The sequence below is a fragment of the Arachis ipaensis genome, chromosome B1, assembly GCF_059453495.1.
Source record: "Arachis ipaensis isolate K30076 ecotype BB chromosome B1, ASM5945349v1, whole genome shotgun sequence".
In the NCBI taxonomy this organism is placed as follows: domain Eukaryota; kingdom Viridiplantae; phylum Streptophyta; class Magnoliopsida; order Fabales; family Fabaceae; genus Arachis; species Arachis ipaensis.
The window spans coordinates 72,020,074-72,026,472 of record NC_142436.1 but is presented as its reverse complement, the minus strand read 5'-3'; the positions used below and the strand labels follow the sequence as shown (position 1 = coordinate 72,026,472).

The 6,399-nt window shown below is 42.1% G+C and overlaps 1 non-coding gene across 1 annotated transcript; it reads left to right on the top strand.

Annotated features, from left to right (window-relative positions):
• The first annotated feature begins 5,834 nt into the window (after positions 1-5,834).
• LOC148576992 (small nucleolar RNA R71) lies at positions 5,835-5,942 on the top strand. Its single transcript, XR_015903817.1, has one exon. It is a non-coding gene; the product is annotated as a small nucleolar RNA R71 (small nucleolar RNA).
• Positions 5,943-6,399: the final 457 nt, after the last annotated feature.

The following is a 6,399-nucleotide window of genomic DNA, read 5'->3' as shown; positions in this document are numbered from 1 at the left end:
TAAACTATGAAAAGTGAATAATTGGAGAGCTCCTTCTCAATGGATGCATTCCCCCACTTCATAACCTCTAATCTGTGCCTTCTGGACTTAGATCTGGGCCAAAAAGGGTTTCAGAAATCGCTGGGAGCATTTTCTGTAATTTCTGGTGTGTGGCGTCTGTCACGCGTCCGCGTGAGTCACGCGGTCGCGTCATCTGGAGTTTTCCTTGTCACGCGCTCGCTTCGGTCATGCGTACGCGTCATCTGTGTTCTGCTCATGGTGCGCGTTCGCGTCAGTCACTCGTTCGCGTCGCTGCCTTTTCGCGATGGGCATGCGACCGCGTCGTCCATGCGTTCGCGTCACTGTCAGTTTCTTCAAAAACTCCATTTTGTGCTTTCCTTCCGTTTATGTATGTTTCCTTTCCATCCTTTAAGTCATTCCTGTTGGTGCACGAAATTGTGATCTCCAGGTTCGAATAAATCCTGGTAATGGCTCCAAAGCTTGGTGCTTTGATCTTAATTCATAATTGTCACAACTTCGATACAACTAACCAGCAAGTGCACTGGGTCGTCCAAGTAATACCTTACGTGAGTAAGGGTCGAATCCCACGGAGATTGTTGGTATGAAGCAAGCTATGGTCACCTTGTAAATCTCAGTCAGGCAGATATAAAGTGATAATGGTGTTTTCGAATTTAATATAATAAGATAGGGATAGAAATACTTATGTAAATCATTGGTAGGAATTTCAGATAAGCGAATGGAGATGCTTTTCGTTCCTCTGAACCTCTGCTTTCCTGCTATCTTCATCCAATCAGTCTTACTCCTTTCCATGGCTGGCTTTATGCAAGGGCATCACCGTTGTCAGTGGCTACATCCCCTCCTCTCAGTGAATAATATGCTCACGCACCCTGTCACGGCACGGCTATTCATCTGTCGGTTCCCGATCATGCTGGAATAGGATTCACCCTCCTTTTGCGTCTGTCACTAACGCCCAGCACTCGCGAGTTTGAATCTCGTCACAGTCATTCAATCATTGAATCCTACTCAGAATACCACAGACAAGGTTTAGACCTTCCGGATTCTCTTGAATGCCGCCATCATTCTAGCTTACGCCATGAAGATTCTGGTTAGGAGATCTAAGAGATACTCATTCTAGCTTAATTCATGTAGAACAGAAGTGTTTGTCAGGCACGCGTTCATAGGGGAGAATGGTGATGAGCGTCACACATAATCATCACCTTCATCACGTTCTTGGGTGCGAATGGATATCTTAGAAGCGAAATAAGAAGAATTGAATAGAAAACAGTAGTACTTTGCATTAATCTTTGAGGAACAGCAGAGCTCTACACCTTAATCTATGGAGTGTAGAAACTCTACCGTTGAAAACACATAAGTGAAGGTCCAGGCATGGCCGAGATGGCCAGCCCCCTAAAACGTGATCAAAGGATCATAAGGTAATCCAAAGATAATCCAAAGATGTCTAATACAATAGTAATAGGTCCTATTTATAATAAACTAGCTACTAGGGTTTACATGAGTAAGTAATTGATGCATAAATCCACTTCCGGGGCCCACTTGGTGTGTGTTTGGGCTGAGCTTAAGTGTAGCACGTGCAGAGGCCATTTGTGGAGTTGAACGCCAGTTTCTGTGCCAGTTTGGGCGTTCAACTCTGGTTTTGGATCCTTTTCTGGCGCTGGACGCCAGATTTGGGCAGAAGGCTGGCGTTGAACGCCAGTTTACGTCGTCAATTCTTGGCCAAAGTATGGACTATTATATATTGCTGGAAAGCCCTGGATGTCTACTTTCCAACGCAATTGGAAGCGCGCCATTCTGAGTTCTGTAGCTCCAGCAAATCCACTTTGAGTGCAGGGAGGTCAGAATCCAACAGCATCAGCAGTCCTTTTTCAACCTCTGAATCTGATTTTTGCTCAAGTTCCTCAATTTCAGCCAGAAAATACCTGAAATCACAGAAAAACACACAAACTCATAGTAAAGTCCAGAAATGTGAATTTAACATAAAAACTAATGAAAATATCCCTAAAAGTAACTAGATCCTACTAAAAACATACTAAAAACAATGCCAAAAAGCGTATAAATTATCCGCTCATCACAACACCAAACTTAAATTGTTGCTTGTCCCCAAGCAACTGAAAATCAAATAGGATAAAAAGAAGAGAATATACTATAAATTCCAAACTATCAATGAAACATAGCTTCAATCATATGAGCGGGACTTATAGCTTTTTGCCTCTTGAATAGTTTTGGCATCTCACTTTATCCATTGAAGTTTAGAATGATTGGCATCTATAGGAACTTCAGATTTCGAATAGTGTTATTGACTCTCCTAGTTCAGTATGATGATTCTTGAACACAGCTTCTTTATGAGTCTTGGCCGTGGCCCTAAAAACTTTGTTTTCCAGTATTACCACCGGATACATAAATGCCACAGACACATAATTGGGTGAACCTTTTCAGATTGTGACTCAGCTTTGCTAAAGTCCCCAATTAGAGGTGTCCAGGGTTCTTAAGCACACTCTCTTTTTTTTTGCTTTGGACCTTGACTTTAACCGCTCAGTCTCAAGTTTTCACTTGACACCTACACGCCACAAGCACATGGTTAGGGACAGCTTGGTTTAGCCGCTTAGACCAGGATTTTATTCCTTTAGGCCCTCCTATCCACTGATGCTCAAAGCCTTGGGATCCTTTTTATTTGCCCTTGCCTTTTGGTTTTAAGGGTTATTGGCTTTTTCTTCTTGCTTTTTCTTTTTCTTTCTATTTTTTTTTCTATTCTTTTTTTTTTTTCGCCCCCTTTTTTTTTCTTTTTTTTTTTTTTCTGCAAGCTTTGTTCTTTGCTGCTTTTTCTTGCTTCAAGAATCATTTTTATGATTTTTCAGATTATCGAATAACATGTCTCCTAGTCATCATTCTTTCAAGAGCCAACATATTTAACATTCTTAAACAACAACTTCAAAAGACATATGCACTGTTCAAGCATACATTCAGAAAACAAGAAGCATTGTCACCACATCAATATAATTAAACTAAGTTCAAAGATAAATTCGAAACTCATGTACTTCCTGTTCTTTTGAATTAAAACATTTTTCATTTAAGAGAGGTGATGGATTCATAGGACATTCATATCTTTAAGACAAAGTTACTAACTACTAATGATCATGTAGTGAAGACACAAACATAGATAGGCACATAACATAGAAAACGAAAAACAGAAGAAAGAAGAACAAGGAATGAATCCACCTTAGTGATGTCCTTGAGCTCTTCTATGTCTCTTCCTTGTCTTTGTTGCTCCTCCTTCATTGCTTTTAGATCTTCTCTGATTTCATGAAGGATGATGGAGTGCTCTTGATGTTCCACCCTTAGTTGCTTCCAATAATTGTGTGGAAGAAAATGTATCCCCTGAGGTATCTCAGGGATCTCTTGATTTGCAGTCAAATGTTCTACCACTGAGCTAAAGATCCTTTACATAATTGTTTTACCACACCAAAATTAGAATGTTGCTCGCCCTCGAGCAACAGAAGAAAGAATAGAAGAATAAGAAGAAGATATGGAGGAGATGGATGGGAGTGTGTATTCGGCCATATGGGTGAGAGAGAGAGATGTTGAATTTTGAAGGTAGTGGGTGTATGGATGTGAGTGGTAAATGGAAAGTAGAAGGGATGATCATGAATGGGAAGAGAGATGATGAGGTAGGTGGGGATACTGTGGGGTCCACAGATCCTGGGGTGTCAAGGCATTTACATCCCTGCACCAATTTAGGCATGCAAAATGCCCTTGCACACAACTCTGGGCGTTCACCGCCAGGTTGGTGCCCATTTTGGGTGTTCAACGCCCCTTTGCTGCCATTTCTGGCGTTGAACGCCAGAACCATGCTTGTTCTGGGCGTTCAGCGCCAGGATGCTCCCATTCTGGGCGTTCAGCGCCAGAACTATGCTCTGTTCTGGCGTTTGAACGCCAGACAGATGCTCCTCCAGGGTGTGATTTTTCTTCTGCTGTTTTTGATTCCGTTTTTGATTTTTTTTTGTTTATTTTGTGACTCCACATGATCATGAACCTAAGAAAACATGAAAAATAAGAATTAGATAAACATTGGGTTGCCTCTCAACAAGCGCTTCTTTAATGTCAATAGCTTGACAGTGGGCTCTCATGGAGCCTCACAGATGTGCAGAGCTTTGTTGAAACTCTCCAACACCAAACTTAGAGTTTGGATATGGGAGTTCAACACCAAACTTAGAGTTTGGTTGTGGCCTCCCAACACCAAACTTAGAGTTTGACTGTGGGGGCTCTGGTTGACTCTGCTTGGAGAGAAGCTTTTCCTGCTTCCTCCCCATGGTTGCAAAGGGAGATCCTTGAGTTTTGAATACAAGGGAGTTCTCATTCCATTGAAGGACTATTTCACCTCTGTCAACATCAATCACAGCTCTTGCTGTGGCCAGGAAAGGTCTTCCTAGGATGATGGATTCATCCTCTTCCTTTCCAGTATCCAGGACTATGAAATCAGTAGGTATGTAAAGGCCCTCAACCTTTACTAATACATCTTCTACTTGTCCATAAGCCTGTCTTTTTGAGCTGTCTGCCATCTCTAGTGAGATTTTAGCAGCTTGCACCCCATAGATTCCCAGTTTCTCTATTACAGAGAGGGGCATGAGGTTTATTCCTGAACCAAGGTCACACAGAGCCTTAAAGACCATGGTGCCTATGGTACAGGATATTATGAACCTTCCAGGATCCTGTCTCTTCTGAGGCAATGTCAGTTGATCCAGATCACTTAGTTCATTGATGAACAAGGGAGGTTCAACTTCCCAAGCATCAACACCAAATAATTTGGCATTCAGCTTCATGATTGCACCAAGAAACTTGGCAGTTTGCTCTTCAGTAACATCCTCATTCTCTTCAGAAGAGGAATACTCATCAGAGCTCATGAAGGGCATAAGGAGGTTCAATGGGATCTTTATGGTCTCTAGATGAGCCTCAGAGTCCTTTGGTTCCTCAAAGGGAAACTCCTTATTGATCACTGGACGTCCCAGGAGGTTCTCCTCCTTGGGATTCACGTCCTCTCCTCTCCTCAGAGGTTCGGCCATGGCGCTTATGTCAATGGCCTTGCACTCTCCTTTTGGGTTCTCTTCTGTATTGCTTGGGAGAGTACTAGGAGGGATTTCAGTGATCCTTTTACTCAGCTGGCCCACTTGTGCTTCCAAATTTCTAATGGAAGACCTTGTTTCATTCATGAAACTTACAGTGGCCTTAGATAGATCAGAGACTAGATTTGCTAAATTAGAAGCATTTTGTTCAGAGTTCTCTGTCTATTGCTGAGTTGACGATGGAAAAGGCTTGCTATTGCTAAACCTGTTTCTTCCACCATTGTTAAAGCCTTGTTGAGGCTTCTGATCCTTCCATGAGAAATTTGGATGATTTCTCCATGTTGAGTTATAGGTGTTTCCATAAGGTTCACCTAAGTGATTTACCTCTGCTATTGCAGGGTTCTCAGGATCATAGGCTTCTTCTTCAGAAGATGCCTCTTGAGTACTGTTGGATGCAGCTTGCATTCCATGCAGACTCTGAGAGATCATATTGACTTGCTGAGTCAATATTTTGTTCTGAGCCAATATGGCATTCAGAGTATCAACCTCAAGAACTCCCTTCTTCATAGGCGTCCCATTGATTACAGGATTCCTTTCCGAAGTGTACATGAACTGGTTATTAGCAACCATGTCAATGAGTTCTTGAGCTTCTGCAGGCGTTTTCTTTAGGTGAATGGATCCACCTGCAGAAGTGTCCAGTGACATCTTTGATAGCTCAGATAAACCATCATAGAATATATCCAGGATGGTCCATTCTGAAAGCATGTCAGAGGGACACTTTTTGGTCAACTGTTTGTATCTTTCCCAAGCTTCATAGAGGGATTCACCTTCTTTCTGTCTGAAGGTTTGAACATCAGCTCTAAGCTTGCTCAGCTTTTGAGGAGGAAAGTACTTGGCTAAGAAAGCCGTGACCAGCTTATCCCAAGAGTTCAGGCTGTCTTTGGGTTGAGAATCTAACCATAATCTAGCTCTGTCTCTTACAGCAAAGGGGAAAAGCATGAGCCTGTAGACTTCAGGATCTATTCCATTAGTCTTAACAGTATCACATATCTGCAAGAATTCAGTTAAGAACTGAAAAGGATCTTCAGATGGAAGTCCATGAAACTTGCAGTTCTGCTGCATCAGAGAAACTAATTGAGGTTTCAGCTCAAAGTTGTTTGCTCCAATGGCAGGAATGGAGATGCTTCTTCCATGTAAATTGGAATTAGGTGCAGTAAAGTCACCAAGCATCCTCCTTGCATTATTATTATTTTCGGCTGCCATCTCCTCTGCTTGTTCAAAAATTTCTGAAAGGTTATCTCTGGATTGTTGTATTTTAGCTTCT